Source organism: Somniosus microcephalus, chromosome 12 (genome assembly GCF_052327205.1).
Source record: "Somniosus microcephalus isolate GS21.2 chromosome 12, FLI_Smic_1.0, whole genome shotgun sequence".
In the NCBI taxonomy this organism is placed as follows: Eukaryota; Metazoa; Chordata; class Chondrichthyes; order Squaliformes; family Somniosidae; genus Somniosus; species Somniosus microcephalus.
Window position 1 is genome coordinate 71,944,542 of NC_140998.1, and position 21,431 is coordinate 71,965,972.

The following is a 21,431-nucleotide window of genomic DNA, read 5'->3' on the forward strand; positions in this document are numbered from 1 at the left end:
ACAGTGCCTGAAGGTATTCCACGGTCGATTCCCCAGGTTGTTGTTTACGACTCCCCAGGAGGTGCCTGGCGTACACTTCGTTCACTGGGCGCGTGTACTGGTCCTTGAGGAGCTTGATAGCATCCGCGTACGAGGTCGCGTCTTGGATGACCGAGTACACTCGGTGGTTCACTTTGGAGGTCAGGACATCCAGTTTGTCCTCGTCCGATTTGATTGCTTCGGAGGCGGTCAGGAATTTTTCGAAACACTTAAGCCAGTGAGTAAACTTGGTGGATGAGTCCGCCTCCCGATGATCTAAGTCCAGGCATGCTGGTGTGAGGATCGTCTCCATTATAAAAATGTTGTTAATAAAATTGATGCGCTATCAATTACTCATAAAAGACTGAGAGTTAGAAGAGTAACTAAAGGCTTTTATTAACAACAGAATGGAGGTCTGCCTCGAGTGGTCGACCGGTCCAGGATACAAGGGCTGGGGAGCAGTCACCTTTATACTAGGACCTGTGGGAGGAGTCAGCCGAGGCATGTCCAGGCATGTACACAGTGGAATACAAACAGGACAAACAGGAATACAAACAGTGGTTTACCACAGGACGTAAGGTCCGAATGCTGTTGAAATCATCCCAGCTGTTTCCTAGGTCTTTTTTTCATGACTTACATCCTTGGACTTTTGAGGTGTGGGGGCCACCAGGGCAACATTCTCCTATGAAATGTATTCACGTTGGTGTTACCTTCGAACCATCAGGAGAGTAGCAGCTTAGACAAGACTAAAAATTTAATGGATTTACCAGTAAATTTACTGCTGCCATGTGCAGTGGGAAAATCAAGCTCCTTATGTCTTAGTAATAAGAGTCTGTATTTATTGCCAGTCTCTACTGAAAATTGATATTGAAACTTGTAATATATGTTCGTTTTGCAGTTGCTGTACAGTTCTGTAAATCATCACAGGGTAGGTAACTTTAAAATGATAGCGTGTATGGATTTTGTAGCAAGAGAAATGAACAGAGAATTACTTTAACCATGATATATTAAGGGCTTAGTATTGGATTTAAAATAAAAAACAATACAGAATTAATTTTGATTTTTAAAAAATATTTAGGCAGTAGATTTTGAGTCTGATCATGTTCTGTTACTTCAATGAAATCTCACAGGTATGGTGTAGCTGTTGTCCATTTTCCAAACCTTTTACAACTTTGCACAACCAGTTTTAAATGAAATATGGCATGCAGCATATCATTTTCATCAGCATGGCCCCCTTTACAATAACACACATGGAAATTGATAAATCATTTTCCCTTTCTATCTTATTCAGGATTCTTAGAAGTAGGAATCTGCCTCCGTTTATTTTTATTTTCATCCTGCTTCAATTTACATACAAAAAGTTACAGGAGCAGTGTGACATTTCTCATTAGCAGTATCGGTATCACTGGTGGAATTCAACTCTGTGGGGAAATGGAATACTGGATGGCGACGTCTCCCACCCAGATCCTGCTGAGATCTCGCCGGTATCAATTTTGCTGTCAGGTTATAAGCTCATGTCATTCAATCCCACTCATTCAGAGTGGTCGGCTTATTTAGTCTGCATGCTGGATACTAATGAAGGGTTTTAGGTGCCCTACTGAATCTCCCACGATTTGACTGTAAATCAGTGGCTCTGACGATATATTGGCTGTTTTTGCAGAAAAAATAACTGCACCTAAAGGATGCATGTCGTTATCAATGCGCCAATCGGCCAGCAACTTGTGGTGAGGAAGACGTACTCTGTGATTTGCGAATCGCCGCAAGTTTCTGGCTGATTTGCGTTGCTCTGCTGTTAGCTTTGCGAAACCGACATCTCGCCCATAACCTCCCCATTATTTTGCATTTGCACATTAATTGCCCATTAACCTCGCCACGGAAAGTTATGTCTAACAATTAACATTGTAAGTACTGATGTAAAAAGACTTCTGAGCGCTTGGTTTGAGTATAAAATAAGGCTTTAATCAACTGTTTCAAAACCATGAGATTTCTAGTTACATCACTAGTTCCTGGTTACAGAAACAACCTGAGCAAGCTGGGCCCATGCCTGAGTATTTATACTCCTTGGACGGCACCACCAGCTGGCTGCACTGTGTTACTTCATGAGCCATGATAAGATTCATAACATCCTTCCCGCCTGAAAGTTTTGGAAGTCCGACAACTTCCTTCTTGTGGATTAGGCGGACCACGAATAGGCGCAGTCTTTTAGATCTTCGCTTGTGGCTGGAAGGCACGTCTCCTCGGACCGTGTCTTGGTCCCTGGGTCGCTTGGTCCATACTGGTAGGTCGACGGGGCCCGTGTCGCCTTGATCGACCTGCGGAAGACTGGGGAGATCGTGACTCCGGGTGTGGGTCCCCACAGGCACAGAGCTGGTGTCATCTTGGTTGGTATCCGGGGATTGACCAGCGTCCTGGCTTCGGGTGGCCATCCCATGGGAAGCGCTCGGCTCCCTGAGTTGATCCGGTGGAGTAGCCGGCAGATCCCTTGATATTCCAGGTAGGGCGTCATCCTCAAAGGAGCGCAGGGTGTCGGCATCATTACCATGGTTTCCTCTACCAGTTGGGTCCGTGGGACTGGTTGGACAGGGAGCCAGATCTCGGAGTGCAACGGTGGACTCCCGGCCATCAGGGTACCGCACGTGTGCGTAAGTGGGATTAACGTCCGTTAGTTCCACCTCGTCGACGTGGGGATAATTTTTGGAAGATTGGACGAATCTTCGGAGCAGCACGGGGCCGGGAGCTGCCAACCATGACGGTAGGGATGTCCCATGAGTGGAGCAATGCTGGAACCTGAAGAATCGCTCATGAGGAGTGACATTGGTGGACGTAGAAAGAAGAGACCTGATGGAATGCAACGCGTCAGGGAGCATAATTTCCCACTGCTGGTCTGGTAGGTTGCGTGACCTCAGGGCAAGACGAACAGCATTCCAAATGATAGCGTTGTATCTCTCAACCTGTCTGTTACTGATGGGATGATATGGTGTCATTTTACTTGTGGCGATTCCCCGTTGGGAAAGATAACTTTTGAGTTCACTTGACATGAAGGAGGGACCCCGATCAGAGTGGATGAAATTGGCCGTACTGCAAAGGGAAAAGACTTGATCGAGGCATTTGATCACTGTGGAAGTAAGCATATTGGGACAGGGGAAAGCAAAGGGAAAGCGTGAATATTCGTCCACCATAGTAAGCAAGTAGATGTTTCGTGTTGAGGAAGGCAATGGCCCTGTAAAATCAATGCTGAGTTGCTGCATAGGCTGCATAGCGTGTATGAGCGAGCCATCCGACGGACGGAAGAATTGCGGTTTTAATTCCGCACAAATTCTACAGGTGGAGCATGTTCTTTTCACATCTTCTGTAGAAAATGGGAGATTTTTAGATCGCACAAAGTGCAACATACGGGTAATGCCAGGATAGTATAAGTCAGTATGAAGATCCGCAAGAGTCGAAGTTGACATAGAAGAGCAGAATGCACGTGTGAGGGTGTCCGGGACTACATTCTCTTTGCCGGGTCAATAATGTATGGTGTAGCCAAAGGCGGCCAATTCCATCCTCCAGAGCTGTATTTTGTTATTCTTGATCTTAGTACGTTTCCGGTTATCCAGCATAAAGGCCACGGAGCGCTGATCGGTTATAAGCGTGAAATAGCGAAGAGCGAGAAAATGACTCCATTTACGTACTGCTTCGATGATAGCTGTAGCCTCCTTCTCGACAGGAGGATAATGGAGCTCGCTACCCTGCAAAGTTCTGGACAGAAATGCCACGGGTCGACCAACTTGATTCAAGTTAGCCGAGATCGCCACCTCCGATGCATCGCACTCGACCACGAAAGGAAGATTTTCATCGATGGATCGAAGCGTGGCTTTTTCCAATTGTCGCTTGAGGAGGTTGAAAGCTGAAATAGCCATTGCCTCCAACGGAAATGACTTCGCGTGAAGCAGGGGCTAGATCTTGTCGGAGAAGTGGGGTATCCACTTCGCATAATAGGCGAACATGCCGAGTGCCCGACGAAAAGAGCCAAGATTCGTAGAGGGAGGGAGCTCCTGAAGTGGACGAAGTCGCTCCGGATCCGGTTTGATGAAACCATTGCCCACCCAATAGCCAAGGATGTTGACTGATGGTACCGATTTCACAGATTTGGAATCATTTAAGGTTAAGTTGCGATGACGGAGAACGTCAAAAGATTTCTGGAAGTTGGCATCATGCTCCTTCTGGCCATGACCAGCAATGGTGATATTATCCAGATATGGAAAAGTGTCCGTTAAGTTCTCCAGTTTGACTAGGCTATCCATTGCCCGTTGAAAGATAGCCGCCCCATTGGTGACCCCAAATGGAAGGCGACAAAACTGATAAAGCCTCAAAGGCCATATACTTTTTGTCAGAGTCCTTTCATGGTACTTGATGGTATGCACTCTTTAAATCAAAAGTTGAAAATACCTTGTGGTTGGCAAGGTTATTGACCGTGTCATCGATGCGTTGTAGTGGGTAGGCATCCAGGTTCGTATACTGGTTAATAGTTTGTGAGTAATCGATGCAAAGACGTTTCTTGTGTTGCTTCAGTGGATTTTTAACAACGACGACTTGAGCCCGCCAGGAAGATGAAAATGGCTCAATGATACCGTCAGCTAGAAGGCGAGAGATTTCTGCCTCGATAAAGGATCGATCATAGAAACATAGAAATATTATGTCCGTGAATGATTGAGACACGGACAGCAGGAGTTGAACAAAACAAGTCTTTACTGATTGAAGTCAATAGGGAAACTGAAAACTACAGAGGCTCACTAGCGCCTTTTATACAGGGGTGGTCACTGCCGGTACTGCAGTCTGAGACCAGTTATTCTCTTAAAGGTACATACACAACAATTCCTCCCCTTTTAGATAAACAGCACATAACATTCATTTAACAACTAAATGATAACTAATTACAATCACAATTACGGTTGCTAGATACATTGGTTAAGTTTAAGCAATTATAAGTTCAGTCTTTGAGGAGGCTTCCTGATTCTGTCTGGATAACGCCTCTTTGGGGTATCAGGTTCTTCTGGCAAGGCTGAGTCAGGATCAATGTCGTTGTTTGGTTCATCTGCTTCCAATATCACCGATTCTGCGGTAGCTGCAATTGGTACGTCGATTTCATTGCCAGGTGTATCAGATCGTGGTGTGGAGTTGACGTTTTCCAGTGACTCTAGAATCTGGTCAGCATGGCGTCTTACAATGCACTCTCCAATGTCCACGGTATACATGAGAGGTCCTTGCCGTGTACAAATCGTTCCTAGTTGCCATTTCTCAGTGCGGTAGTCCCGGGCCAAAACTGGTTGACCTATCTTAAAACTCCTGGTCGGCCTTTCATTCATATTCTGAAACTGCCTGTTCTCCACATCTCTTCGGACGTTTGGCTTAACCAAATCCAAGCGGCATCATAGTCTTCAATTGAAGAACATCATGGCTGGAGTTTGGTTGGTAACCGCATGTGTCGCATTCCGGTAGGCAAACAAGAAGTTGTCCACCTTGTGTTGTAGGAGTATATCTTCATTACACATTGCCTTGATAGCCTTCTTGAATGTTTGAACAAACCTCTCGGCCAATCCATTAGTGGCTGGATGATATGGGGCAGATGTGTAATGCTTAACACCATTGTTCTTTAAGAACCTCCGGAACTCTTCAGACACAAACTGTGGTCCATTGTCAGAGCAAATCTGTTCAGGCAGCCCATTCCTGGCGAATGTGGTTCGTAAAACTGTGATAGTTTTTTCCGTGGTGGTTGAGGACATTTTTATTACCTCTGGCCACTTTGAATGTGCATCCACCGCAATTAAAATCATCCAGTCCATGAAGGGACCAGCAAAATCAATGTGCACCCTTTGCCATGGAGATGAGGGCCACTCCCATGGATGCAGAGGAGCTTGTGGTGGGGCGTTTTGGACCTTCTGGCATCCTGCACAGCTCTTGGTCATCTCTTCAATTTTTCTATCGATTCCCGGCCACCACACAAACGCTCTGGCTAAGTTCTTCATTTTTACCCCACCCAGATGACCCTCATGAAGCTAATTGAGCACTCTATCCGTCAACTTAGGTGGAATTACTACTCTGGATCCACACATCAAGGTTCCTCTGCACACTGACAGCTGTTCTCTTCTCGGCGAGAATGCTGGCAGCAGTGGTTCGCCATGTGCTGGCCATCCCTTCACCGTTAAATCATAGACCCGTGATAGTGTCGGGTCATTCCGTGTTTCCTTTTCTATGTTTGCATTCGTCACAGGGAGACATTCGACTATGGTCGAGTGGAATAACTCCATTGGATCCACTGCAAGGTCTTCTTCTTCCACCATCGGCAACGGTAGGCGTGACAATCCATCAGCATTCCCATGCTGTTTAGTTCCTTTGTACTCGATGTCATATTGGTGTGCCCCTAGGAAAAGGGACCACCTCTGCAGCCGTTGTGCTGTCATTATCGGTACGCCCTTCTGAGGGTTGAAAATGGAGACAAGAGGTTGATGATCGGTTAGTAGAGTAAATTTTTGACCGTGCAGGTAGTGATTGAACTTCTTCACCCCCCACACTAGGCTGAGGGCCTCTCTGTCAATCTGGGCATAGTTACGCTCGGCAGAAGTTAACGAGCGTGACGCAAAAGCTATCGGCCTCTCTAAACCATCAAGGAATTTATGTGACAGTACCGCCCCAATGCCGTAGGGAGACTCATCACACGCCAGTCTGATCGGCAGTGCTGGGTTGTAGTGAGCCAATACTTCTCTTGAAGTGATTAAGTCCTTACTCTTCTGAAAGGCCCGCTTACAGTCATTGCTCCATTTCCATGCTACTCCCGTTCGTAGCAGGGCGTTAAGTGGGTGCAGAATTGTCGACAAATTCGGCAAAAACTTATGGTAGTAATTCACCAATCCAAGGAATGACCTCAGTTGCGACACATTTTCAGGCGCTGGGGCCTTAACAACCGCTTCAATTTTGTCAGGGGACTTATGTAACCCCTCTTCATCAATCACGTGGCCACAATACGATATCTGTTTCTTAAAAAACTCGCACTTGGGGCGGTTGGCTCGTAGCCCATGTTCCCGTAGTCTAGTGAGCACCTGTTCTAGGTTGTTATGGTGTTCACTGTCATCACCTGTCACAAGGATGTCGTCCAAGTAACACTGAGTCCCCGGAATCCCTTGCAGGACTTGTTCCATTGCTCTTTGCCATATCGCCGGAGCCGATGCTACTCCGAATACCAATCGATGATACTGGTAAAGACCTTTGTGAGTGTTTATCGTGAGATACTTCCTAGAGGATTCTTCAACCTCCATCTGCAAATATGCTTGTGCTAGGTCAATTTTTGTAAAACGCTTCCCTCCAGACAGTGAGGCGAAGATGTCTTCTATCCTTGGAAGAGGATATTGTACTGTGTGAAGGACTGGATTCACCGTCACCTTGAAATCTCCACAGATGCGAACCTTCCTTGGCTCCTCAGACTTATTGCTTAACGTTTTCTTCATGACAGGAACGATGGGTGTCGCCCACTCGCTCCAGTCGACCTTAGACAACACGCCTGCCTTCTCCAGATTCTCCAGCTCTGCCTCGACAGCTGGGCGAATTGCATATTGTTGTGTATGTAACCTGTTCCACCTTAAGAGAGCTTAAGCCTGTTCCACCTTAAGAGATGTACTACTTTCTCAGGCTGCTGTAGACGTAATACCGGGGGTGAACACACCGGTATATAAGCACTGTGCAGTAATCTTGTATTCAGAATAGTCCCTACCTCCAACCAGTAAAGACCTGTTTTATTGTTACTGATTAAGTCTGAGTATTAATTACTTGAACAACTCACAGACTTAACACTGGCGACGAGTCTGATTCGGACCCTGCGGCAGTCACTCCACGGCAGCTTCGTCCACAGCCAGGACGTTGCAGAGAGGTTTCCACCCTCTCCACCCCACTGGAAGACATCCTGACCTCGGAGCCTCCATCGGCGACCGTCAGCTTCTTCTCCAGCTTGGTGGTGGGTAAGCCGTTGTCTGAGCCGGGCAGCGACGCGACAGGCAGTCGACCGCGTTGGCCGCACGAACGGGGCTGGGGGAGCCGGAGGAATAGGGCGCGAGAGCCGCTTCGAGCGGGAGGCGTTTCAACAGAGCGATCGCATCTCCTGATAAGGGCCGAGAGCCGCGAGAGCGATCGCATCTCCAGATAAGGGCCGAGAGCCGCTTCGGTCGGGAGCCACTTTGCGATCCAGCGATCGCATCCGCTGATAAGGGCCGCACTCAGGCGATCGCGGCGAAGATAAGGGCCGCACTCGGGGGCTGAAGGGAGACGGCGTCGGGGGGACGGGTGAAGACCGCCAAGCGCGGGAAAACCGCCATTTTGTGGGCGGAGGACGACGGCAAGAGCGGGAAGCCGCCATCTTGGATAGCAGTAAAAAAAAAAATCTGAGAAATTGCAAATCTGATAAAGTACTACAATGCCTAAACACGGGAATATTAGCAACTTTGATAGTGACATCGAAGATTGGGCCATATATGTTGAAAGAGTAAAAAATTATTGTAAGGCCAATAAAATTCGTGAGGCTGATAAAGCACTAACATTATTAAATTTAATGGGTGCGAAGACATACGGGCAATTGAAACACCTGTTATCACCAGATGAACCGGTGGATAAGACGTTCGATGAGATTGTTACTGTCCTGAAAGATCATCTAAACCCCACGCCGCTGATGCTAGCGGAACGATTTAAATTTTACGACAGAAGGCAGCTACAGCATGAAAGCAATGCTGAATATTTGCTGGAATTGCGTAAATTAGCGAAATATTGCCAGTTTGGAACGGGACTGACAGATGCACTACGAGACAAATTTGTGTGTGGTTTATTTAAACAGGATACACAAAAGCGACTGCTCGAGGAGAATGAGCTGACGCTTGAGAAGGCGGTCACTATGGCAGCAGCACACGAAGCCGCAGCGAGAGGCACGGCAGTAATGCAGCTATGGTCACCGGAGCTCAGTGCACACAAATTGGGTGTGAGTTCTGGCAAATGTTATCGTTGTGGAAAGACAACGCATGATCAGAACCAGTGTTGGTTTAAAAACCAAGAATGTAGAACTTGTGGTAGGCTTGGACATATAGCTAGAGTATGCAGGTCAGGGAAGAAGACCAGCAACAAGAAGTCACCGCAAGGAAAATACGCAAAAGTACACAAGGTGGCCGAACAGGAGTCCAATTCAGACGCTAGCAGTAATGAACTGGCTGGCTTAAGCAGTATTGAACTGGCTAGCTTAAGGGTACTCAACGTTGGTAAGGGTGCAGACCTCCAGACAATTTGGGTTACTCTTCAGATAGAAGGAGTCCAAGTAAAAATGGAATTGGACACTGGATCGGCATTGTCGGTCATGAATAAGAAAGATTACAGAAGGTTATTCCAACATATTCCCCTACAGGATACGGAGATTATATTGGCAACCTACACGGGGCAGAGAGTGTACCCCATCGGGACAATAAAGGTTGCAGTGGCCAACAAGGGCGAAGGAAGTCAAATAATGGACTTATATGTGCTACCGGAGGGAGGTCCACCACTACTAGGCCGGGAGTGGTTTAGAAACATAAATATGGACTGGCATTCGCTAAAAGCCATAAAGAGTGAGAACTCGGTGCAGATAATCAGCCCAGACTCTAGAACTGATGATGGTAAGACCAACCCATGTGCAAAAGACAAAGTTTCAGCACAGAATTCCACTGAGCAACAACAACATAGTTTAACAGAGAATTCTGAGTCTGTCAAGTCTACTGATATGCACATTTTTGAGGGACACTGGGCTCGAACTCAACTCCATTTCAAACTACAACAGCAATTAGAACAAATGATTCGCCGTTTTGAGCAAGAGATGAATGAAATAAAAAAGTTCTTTGTTACAGAGTGGGAGAATCTGGAAAGGCAACAGAAGCAACTGATGGAGAAAATGGAGCAGGAGCACACCAACCATCTGCGCGAGGAGGCCGAACGAATCAAAGCTGATTCAGGTTCTGAAGGTGCGTGCCATAATCTGGTGTCAGAAGAGTTAACGGTCAGCCAACTCCTTCATATGCTGAGGGACAAGACTCTGAAATGGGAAAAACTTGAACACGAGCTGCGATCTTCAAAGGAAAAGGGTTCGGAGCTCTCAAAAGTCATTGAGATGGCTGATGTGACGACACAGACTGAAACGACTGCAACAGAGCAGCCATTGGATGCCAAAAGTACACTGACTCACGTCAATGTAGAACAACAGACCGCTGAAACAGCTGCTCCGGTAGAGGGATTGCATAGTCCGATCAATCAATCTCCAAAGGAAGTTGAAGTATTAAAATCACAAATGAGGTCACTAGTAAACGACTTGCTGAAAGCCCAGAAAAAGCTGGAGGCAGAGGTACACATGAAGAAGTCTCTTCAGGAAAGATGTCTGGATTTGGAACAAGAGCTGGCTAACGTCCAGCTGGGTATGGAGGAAATAGACAACCCTCTCGCTGACCTGTTGGACGACTCCGAATATTACTATGTCCTGTCCTGCCCAACTTGTAACTTCGACTCCCACCATACAGAAATCATGGAGGAGCACCGAAAGTCTACGGAACATCGGGAGAAGGTGGCTCTACTACAAAAAAAGGAGGAAGAGAAGGAGGAACTGCGCATGCAACTGGCAGCTGTGGCAGCTGACAATGGAGCCCAGAGAGTCTCCAAGAAGCAGAAAAGGAAAAGTAAAAACAGAAGATGACCCATCTGAACCATTATCACCTCTACCAGATCACACACGTGGTCCCTCCGAACGGAGCCAAATCAGTTCGGAAGTTCAAGTTGTTAAATCCATGAAAGGACTATTGAATGAGTAACGTGAACCGACTACACCACAGAGATTGAATCTGTGAACTGTTTTCCACAGAGACTGAATCTGTGATATGTTACGTTAAACATGAAGTTATATATGTATATATGTTATTACGTTATGTTAAATGGGGGGGATGACTATAAAGCTAAGAAGGGAGGAGTGTTGTGTATGTAACCTGTTCCACCTTAAGAGAGCTTAAGCCTGTTCCACCTTAAGAGATGTACTACTTTCTCAGGCTGCTGTAGACGTAATACCGGGGGTGAACACACCGGTATATAAGCACTGTGCAGTAATCTTGTATTCAGAATAGTCCCTACCTCCAACCAGTAAAGACCTGTTTTATTGTTACTGATTAAGTCTGAGTATTAATTACTTGAACAACTCACAGACTTAACACATATGGTACCGGTCTTGCTTTGAAAAACTTGGGAATTGCATTCCCTTCTATTTTTATCGAGGCGGTTACGCCTTTAAGAGTGCCCAGTTCTTGTTGAAATACCTCTTTGGCGTTAGCTAAGATTGTTGACAATCGCCCAGGAGTGACGTCGTCATCTTTTTTACCGTCCACCGTCATTGCATGAATGGAGTGCCAATCTAAGCTTATCTTCCTGATCCATTCACGTCCCAATAACGGTGGTCCACCATTTTGCAGTATGTAGAGATACAATTTCCGTATTTTCTTGCCGTTGTATTCGACAGGCACCCTTATTTTTCCTCTGGGGTATACTTTTTGCCCCGTATACGCCGTCAAGAAGATGGATGTCTCTCTCAAGGGTATGTGTGAGAATAGCCGCTCATAGTCTCATCGATTCATGACGGTTAGCGCTGATCCTGTATCCAATTCCATTTTAACTTGGGACCCTGCTATCGTGAGGGTGACCCAAATGGTTCGGTGATCCTCTTATGCGATTACATTGTGAAGTTTGAGACAGCTTAGTCTCCTGTTCCCGGATTCACTATCGCTCATCTGGTCTTCGGAACTACTGTCCGTCATCTTTTGTACTTTCTTGTACGGTTCCTTAGTAGCCTTTTTGTTGTCGCTGGTCTTCTTCCCAGACCTGCAAACTCGTGCAATGTGTCCCATCTTTCCGCATTGCCTGCATATTTTGTCTTTGGACCAGCAGTCCTTCTGGTCATGGTTAGTTCTGCCGCAGCGATAACATTTTGCAAATCCCCGTGTCATTTCGTGGGTGCCGTATTCCTGTGGCTTTTGTTGAATTTCCGCAGCTCCCCTGGCTGCTGCTTCATACGATACTGCCACGCTGAAAGCCTTATCTAGCGTCAGCTCTTTCTCTGAGAGTAACTTCTTCTGTGTTCCTTCACTCAGGAGTCCACAGACAAATTTGTCCCGTAGGGTATCTGCCAGTCCTGCTCTGAACTGGCAGTGCTTTGATAGCTTGCGTAGTTCCGTAAGGTACTCAGCATTGCTCTCATCTTTATGCTGAGTTCTCCTGTGGAATTTAAATCTTTCTGCTATCAACAGCGGTGCAGGGTTTAGGTGTTCCTGTAGGACAGCAACAATTTCGTTAAAACTCTTCACCTTCGGTTTGGCTGGAGTAATCAGGTCCCGCAATAGGCCGTACGTTCTAGCGCCCATTAAGTTTAGCAATACCGATGCCTTTTTCTCATCGGCTATTTCGTTTGCCTCGCAATATACCTCGGCTCTTTCCACATACGTGGTCCAGTCCTCTATTGTATTATCAAAGGCAGTGATACAGCCAGTCTTCGGCATCTTGAAAATCTAAAATGGCACCTCCCGCGCTTTGCCTTCTTCCCCGATTTAACAAAATGGCGCCTCCCGTGCTTTGCCTTCTTCCCCGCTGATTAAGATGGCGCCTCCCGCGCTTTGCCTTCTTCCCCGCTGTTGCTAGCACTGCTTTCCGCGGTTCCCGTTGCAACCTGCAGCTCCTCGCGGTTTCTTGCGCGTTTAATATTTCTTTTTTTTAAATTATTTTCCCGTCGTGGAACAACCCTGTGGGACTCTTGCCTCCCTCTTCTCGGGTCTATACGCAGCCCGGCTTCGTAGCACCGGCCGCGCCCTGTGTGCTCCACCCTCTCTCTCTCCTCTTCCCGACAATGCTGCTCAGCCCCGTTGCAAGCCACCCGCTCAAGTTCGTGAACGCTGCAGCCCAGGAAGGATCAATGCACTACCTGCCACCAGCCCGATTAGCTGAAGCACCGTCGGCAGGAACCAGGCTCCGCTTTCGACAGCTTCTCCAGCAATCTTCTACTCCGCTAACACAGGGGCGGATGCCCACAGTCGACGCCCGTTTCTACTGCTTCTTTCTTCCTTCTGGCCTCGACCTCTGCTCACTTCGCTGCAGGAATGGATCCCAGGAGGTGGTGCAGACTGTAGGTAAGTTCGTATCTGCTCGTCGCCAGTATTATGTCCGTGAATGATTGAGACACGGACAGCAGGAGTTGAACAAAACAAGTCTTTACTGATTGAAGTCAATAGGGAAACTGAAAACTACAGAGGCTCACTAGCGCCTTTTACATAGGGGTGGTCACTGCCGGTACTGCAGTCTGAGACCAGTTATTCTCTTAAAGGTACATACACAACAAGAAACATAGAAGATAGGAGCAGGAGTAGGCCATTCGGCCCTTCAAGCTTGCTCCACCATTCAATGCGATCATGGCTGATCATCCAAATTCAGTACCCTGTCCCTGCTTTCTCCCCATATCCATTGATCCCTTTAGCCTTAAGAAATATATCCAACTCCTTCTTGAATATATTTAATGAATTGGCCTCTACTGCCTTCTGTGGTAGAGAATTCCACAGGTTCACCACTATCTGGGTGAAGAAATTCCTCCTCATCTCTGTCCTAAATGGCTTACCCCTTATCCTTAGACTGTGACCCCTGGTTCTGGACTCCCCGACCATCGGGAACATCCTTCCATCATCTAGTCTGTCCAGTCCTGTTAGAATTTTATAAGTTTCAATGAGATACCCTCTCATTCTAAACTCCAGCGAGTACAAGCCCAATCGACCCAATCTCTCCTTATACGTCATTCCTGCCATCCCAAAACCTTCGTGGCTGCAGAGGACAGACTTTGGGGAAAAACAGCTGTGATGGGAGGAGGGACAGTTTTACCCTCGACAGCTGTAACCTTAGTAGTGGTTCTTGGGGGAGGAGAATTTTATAGATTGCAGCTGTAACCTTAGTAGTGGCTCTTGGGGGAGGAGCAGTTTTATAGATAGTAGCTGCATAACTAACAGAGGCTCTCGACCGGTATACCTTAGAAAAATGGTCTTCCTTACCAACAGAGGCTTTTGACTGGCATACCTTGGAAAAGTGACCTATTTTACTGCAATGATTGCAGACTGCGTTACGAGCAGGACAAAATTTCCTATCGTGGAATGCACCTCCACAGAAGAAACACTTCCTTCCAGATTGCCAAGATGCCACTAGGGCAGTGTCATCATCAGTGAAGGCTTCTAGGGCAGGGTTGTCATCAGCCAGGTGGGAGTCATCATCAGTGAGGGCTTCTGCCCGAGACCTGTCAAAGGAGTCACTAAAAGTGATAGCAGCAGCCCATGCATGTGGTGAAAGATAGGTATCTTCATTCCTCTTTGCTAAGTCCAGAGAGCATGCCTGGTCATAGGCAGCCTGTAACTTGAGGGTTTTATTCTCCAACAGACGCTGACGTATGAAGGGAGACGCAATCCCATTAATAAAGGAATCATGAATTAATTCCTCCTGGTACTGCTCAGCTGTGACAGCTTTAAGATTACAATCCTTGCTGAGCTTGCAAAGTTTCTGAAGGAATTCGTCAAGTGATTCCCCGGGTTGTTGTCGAGTTGTGGCCAGTAGATGCCGAGCAAAAATTTTGTTTGGGGACTTAACATATAGTTGCTGTAGTATTTGGATAGCGGTGTCATAGTCTACACATTCTTCAATATAGTCAAACACATGAGGGGATACATAATTAGCAAGCATTCATAACTTATTAGAAACATTCTCACCACACTCCTCAAGGAAGTTGCTAAAGGTACGATACCAGTGTTTCCATACCTTAGCAGCTGTAAGTGAATTCGGGTCCAGGTCGAGATGGGCGGGTCTGAGTAGTTTCTCCATGATGGATCGATTATATTGTCCGAGTTCCCTTCTACGGTTTGAGTCGTAGCTGTCTGTTCCCAAGACCACTCAGAGCGTGGAGCAGGTCCAGTTGATTAAATTGATGTAAAAAACTTCTGAGCACTTGGTTTGAGTATAAAACAAGGCTTTAATCAACTGTTTCAAAACCATGAGATTTCTAGTTACATCACTAGTTCCTGGTTACAGAAACATCCTTAGCGAGCTGGGCCCACGCCTGAGTATTTATACTCCTTGGACGGCGCCACCAGCTGGCCGCCTAGTGTTACTTCATGAGTCATGATAAGATTCATGGTGTGGAGATGCCGGAGTTGGACTGGGGTGGACAAATGTAAGAAGTCACACAACACCAGGTTATAGTCATGACAAGTACCTTTTTAATGACGGGATTATTGTTAATGACTGCCAATCAACCTCTCTTGCCCAAAAAGTGAACAATTGTAAGTGTGGAGTCTCATTCCTTCAGGTAGTGAATTGTTGTTGGAGATTGTAAAAATGTCAAATTTTACATTTTTACATATTGTTTTCTTACTTTTCCTTTCCATCTCCTTTTTTCGCTCTCTCTTAATCCAATCTTTATTTCCCTCTCTTTATTTCTGTACCTGATTTGACATTGAATCCACCATTCTAATCCACCCTGCTTCTCAGTCTTTCCTCTGTATATTTCTTAATCTTTTAATCTCATTGGTTAAGGAGATACACTGTTTGTCCCATTGTTCACCAAGGCCCCAGATGCTCTGTTGCCCTCGCTGCACCATTATCAGCTCGCACTTCCAGCAACTTAGTGGGCAAAAATGTTAAAACCTAAACATGCATGACCAAGTCTAACTAACTGGGCATGCCACAAGATGCCTAGCTCCAGCAAAATCTGGGCCACTGTTTGTTGATTAGCATAAAACAACATATCCTCTAACTCACCTTGAGCAACATATTCTCTAGTATACAGGATCCTTATTAAAAAAAATAAAAACGATCACTTCCAATTTAAATCTAAAGGTGCAATTACAATGAAAGTAGGTGCCAGAAAAGTTCAATTTTTGCACTGACTAGTTTTTAATCTTTTTCTAATTTTCTCTTCTCTTGAAGGCAGTGAAGCAATTTTGAAAATGCTCCAATGATGCTTACAGCCGCACCCGCCCAACCCCCGTACCTCACCCAATCAGCCATTCTTCATGTCTGAGTTAGAAAGTGAATCCAACTGTGGGAGAATCGCACCTCAATACTGTCCTCATCCAACATTCATACAAGCATATTTGCCAGCAGAAGAGCATCTGGTAGCAAAATGTGTCTGCCGTGTAATTTTCTGATACTATATGGGATCTCTGCCTATAGATTTCAACTAAATGATTTCCAATTAGTTTGACTAGTTCTAGGAGCCAATTAACCATAAATGTATGCGTTAGGCTAGACTTGAAGCACACAAAATTAGTTTTCATTCTCCCCAATCAGTGAGAATGGAGCAGGGAGTAGTTAAAATGGAGTGGCTCCATTTCCAGCCAATATGTAATTTTAACGCCACTGGTTTTGGTGGCGGATGAGGCTCCTGGTGGACTCGTGTGGGAGTCTCATTAATAAACGAAAATCAGGGTCCCACAACATGCATGGGGCCCCGGTGGAATTTTAACTGCCTCCTGAGTGAGTTGCCCACCACAGTCGCCCTACCAGGTAAACCTGTCTGCAAACCAGTGAGGCCCGCTGGGGTAAGTTAATAAAACTTTCCTGTAGGGTCCAAGAGGAAGTTCTGGGCCCCTGCTGCCTCAGGTTCCCCTTTCCCACCTCAACCGAGAGAACCAGGAAACACCCACCTCCTGGGCTTACCTAGCTACTGGCCACCTCCTCCTGATGCTGATGCATGGCCTCCAGGTCGCCTAATTTTTACCCTTCCCCGCCAACCAGCTCCCGTTTTCCAGTGGAAACGGCCAAGCAGCTGACCGGCAGGATTCAAATGAGACCTGGCAGTTAAAATTTCAACTCAAACTATATATAACAAAATATATCTAGACATCTGAAACAAGGCTTCAACATGCTTATAGTCTGCTCTTCCATCTTTCTTGTATTGATGTGAGCCTCATTGCATCTGTTGTTCCCTTATACAGAAGCCTTACTGGCATCATAAGCCATGATTGCGGGGGTAGCCCTGATCATGAATCAACCACTATCCATGCCCACAATTTACTAATATTGCACTCCAGATCTGCCCCAAAATGGGTAGTAAATCAAAGGAAAATACAACCTATTTACTCTTAATAACATCAGATGAAAATAAACCTTTTTCCTCTTTGCCAAGATCATGGATATGAAGTTGAATAATTATATCGGCTCGTGTAAGTTGTTTTGATGTGAATCTCTGACCAGATTTAATTTAGTCAGATAATCAGTACCTTTATAAATCTGAAGAAATGGTATTCAGCTTGGGCCATCCTGATCCAAAGTGAATGCAATCTTTTGTAGTTGACATGATCAAGAGGGCCTATCTGACTCAATCTTGTTTGTTGTTCTGTGGTTCTGTCTTTCTTTGAAATAACACTTCACTCTGGCTCTTTTATGTGTATATCATGGACCTGGAAAGAAAAATCCAACAAAGTATATCAGTATATAGCAGATATTGGATGTCAATAAATGACAAGGCAGTGATCCAATGGCAGGGTTCACATGAGCAGTTTAAGTTTGTCAGCTGAACCCTGCAATTGGATTGGTGCGTGTAAATTGCTGACTTCCATCCAGTATTACTTAGAACATTTAAGAGAAAGTAAATATTGCATAGTTTTAACAAATAGCATTTTAAAACTGGCTTTTTTGATATTAAGACAATGCCATGTGACATAGGCAGTCACAACATATGACTTTCATGTAAAATTCATCATATAATCATACCATCTTCAAATACAGAATAGAAAGACCATGAGATTATACAAGACTTCTATTTTTAATTATAGCTTAACATACTGCTTAGCAATGAGTCAACGTAGAGCAGAAACATGACACAACAATATCTGTACATAACAATTTACTGGAAAGAGAGCAAAGAACAACCAGCTACTACAGGAAACCACAGACTGAGCAAACTCATGAAATGACATTAGTTTCAATGTGCAATTCAATGCACATTATTTGCTATACCACTTCTAAATGAAACGAAGCTGAGGCATATATAGAAGTTTGTATGTTCCCACCCATCCCCAGTCTTGATGTTACCAGACCATCTGACAGTCATTACCATTCAGAGTTGTGAAACCAACACCTGTAGTAAAAACCTGAGGCAAGATGGCTTTATTGTCTGACAACAAATCATTTCTAGATATGATTAAAGATTTTGTTCAAGTTATTATGATATACAGCAGTGGTTCTGTTGATTATTTACTTTTTTTAAAACCATTTGTTACCTCAGTAATTGGTGTGAAATTAATAGATGACAATACAAAATACATCCAGAGAACGACTAATGTGATAGTGTACAGAAATAAACTGTCCCCAAACAGTAACATATACAAACTAAACATAACCAAACAAACAGCTCATCTCTCTAAGGAAAGCAAATGCATCCCTAATACTGATTAAGTGTTTTGTTCTGCCTGAGTGTCTGACAGATGTTTATAGACCAAAGTGGGAGAGTAAGAAGTGTAGCAACCAATGATACTGAATTGCACCCATGTTTATGCAGTAAATGTTTATGTTGATATCAAAGCCTATTAATGAACAGCAAAATTATTCACCCGTGACATTTTTAGAGCGAGTAGAAAACAACTCTGTGTGTTGAGGGTGAGTTGGGGGAATGTTTGTGGTTCTTATCAAAAAGACTGAGTTTGACTCAGGCAATTAAAATAACGAACTTTAATGAAACCAAACGAGTTTAAACTAGAAACTGCGAGAACACATCAATAACAGGTCTACTCTCCTTGAGGGCTCCACGAGGACTGATCCTCTAGTCAGAAGACTGATGTCATGATGTCATCACGTTCTTCCCGCCATTGGGGCATCACGTGACTAACGGCATGACGTCATCACGTTGAAACCGTGCTGTAAAGGTAACTAGGCATTGTACAGTCAAACAGTGTAATTAAAGGTACAGGCATAGACAGTAACTACATTGCTGTTAAAGGAATTATGTACAATCGCTCTGAGTCCTTTGGTGGCTCCGCCACAGTAGAATAATAAAGTTTTGCCAAATTTGTGAACTGTTACATCTTTAAGCCCTATTATCCCCAGACTCCCACCTGTTGCTGCAATAGGGAATAACATTGTTTGTAAAATGTCCCCACTGCTGTTTTTATGGTTAACGATGGGTTAGCAGGAGATTGCAATGGAGATAAAAGCCTCCCACCAATTGAAAATGATCGATTTTGAAAACAAACAGTTGCATCAGCAACAAGCCATCTGAATATGGGATAACTATATGTAAATATATTTCTTGCTATTCTGTTTGGCTGGATGTATTCACTGGCAATCAGCTACCTCACGAAACCAGTCTATTTCAGGCACAGCAGCGTGTAAATAGTCTTGACATTCATCTATAGTTAATTCTGCTTTACATAGTGACTTCACAATGTTTTACAATGTAGAGGTGAACAGATGAATGAAAAAGAACTGAGATAGTCTATCAGCAAAGATTAAATCAAGCCCTGCTATGACATCAGTGTGGTGCATGTTAGGCGTATGTTTCAGCTTGACTGGAATTGTGCACAAGATCTGGCAATGTCTTACTAGATATAATCCTCAAAAAAATTTTAGAGTTAGTCATTCAGCCAAAGTGTTTGGATTTAGTAGTCTTTTAAACCACCAGAGTTCAAATCTGCCAATAATAGCATATAGGCCCAGAAATTCAGGTCGGGGGCTTCCCGCAGGTGCAAGCCCCCGACCTACACTTACCTAGCGCGCCGGCAGTTGACCTCTTGGCCTGCGTGGAATTCCTCTCCGAGGCCTGTCCCAGAGGCCGGTGCGCTATGCTGGCGTGTCCCAGGGGCGTAGTTAGTGCGATGCGTCCACTGGGATCACGTGCCAATCAGAGCAGGGAATGCTCCATTCATAAGTCTTGACAGATAGACCTGTCAAAACGTATAAATGCTGAGGCTGTAAAACTGTACTTTACCTTCAAATACATTTTTAAAAAACATCACACTTTGTAAATAAACTATAAATGACATTAAATAACTATTTTAAACAAAAATTTAAATTTTTGAAAAAAATAATTTTATAAAAAAACGGGGCTAAAAATAAACTTACCTTGCTTTAAAGTATTTAAAAGTAAAAAACCTGTGGAAAAAATGTTTTAATTTTAAATAATTGACCACTTACCTTTGAAAATGAAGTGCTTACGGCTGCTTTTTACATTTCTAAAATGTACACTTACCCGCACGTTAAAACCTGTAAAAAAAAAGGAAGTTCAACGCGCACGCGCAGACTCCCGCGTGCACGCGTTCGACCTCTGAACCCCTTGGTTCAGAGAATCGGAAGCGCCGGTTTCCCGCGCATGCGTAGTGCATGCAAGATTCCGGCACTTCCATCGGGTCCACGCGTGAGTACTCCGTCCGTACTCACGCGTTGGGACCCGAATTTCTGGGCCAATATCTTAGCCACTTCACATCTCTAACAAAAATCTAAATATTGGTCTTAAAACATCATAGTTTGCTAATTCTTAGAAGTATTGTACAATCACAGTCAATAGCAAATGGTGCTCGCACAGAAGCAAACTAGATACTCTAATGCTTAACATTTCATTCAGTCCTGCCTCTATGTCAAAAATGATTATTTTGTGGCATTCATGTATGGTTTTCATGAGATTTTCAGGATTATTGCATATTCAGAAAAGGCAAATATTGCAGTATATGCATGAACTTAATAAAAATTAGATTACAACATAAAATTAACAATAAAAGTAAATGGTAATTAAGAGCAGACACTAGTGTTAGGGTTGTTGTTTACATTTATTTTGTTGCTGAAGAAACTGGAAGTAAATGTGTGTGTATTTTTTGTTAAGGCTGATGGTATATTTTAAGATTAGTTGATTAAGATAACTAACAACAGCTTACAATAGCATCCATTGTGTACAAATGCCCCAATTTTCTAAAACTCAACTGATGGCAGTCATGGGTTGAAAATCAAGCAAGTGACCTGTGGCGCCCAGGTTATGACATGCCCGATATTCCAACAGCCGATCTGGAACCAAAGCTTTATGGCTGTAATACTGGCATAAGAGCATCACTTAATTGGTTCAATGATTTAAAACAGGTCCCATGATGACTTTGGGCAAGGCTCTGCCCACAGCTTGAACCTCACTCATAGAAACTGGGAACAACTTAATTCGAGAATTTGGCCTGCTCAAGCAGATTTCTTAAATAGTTGCCAGTAGAAGGCTTTGTTTATATTTTTAATTATATTTTGCTGCATTTTGCTCCACTCATTGGCTGGTTTTGCTGCATAGTTCACAATTTTTGCATTTTTGGAGTTCTTTCCTGCCAATTCTTTCCTTTATTATCCTTGGT

General features: G+C 44.6%; 1 long non-coding RNA gene across 3 annotated transcripts in view; it reads right to left on the reverse strand.

The window, feature by feature from the left end:
• LOC147109290 (uncharacterized) overlaps window positions 1-20,320 on the reverse strand; it is a 99,133-nt gene extending 78,813 nt beyond the window's left edge. For 2 of the 3 annotated variants that reach the window (XR_015080220.1, XR_015080221.1), the window contains exons 1-2: window positions 20,245-20,320; window positions 17,334-17,513 (exon numbers count right to left, since the gene is read on the reverse strand). This is a non-coding gene — a long non-coding RNA (uncharacterized LOC147109290). Of the gene's footprint in view, window positions 1-17,333; window positions 17,514-19,818; window positions 19,887-20,244 lie in introns of those variants that run through there. The other variant, XR_015080222.1, reaches the window with a different exon arrangement.
• Between the last annotated feature and the right edge of the window lie 1,111 nt (window positions 20,321-21,431).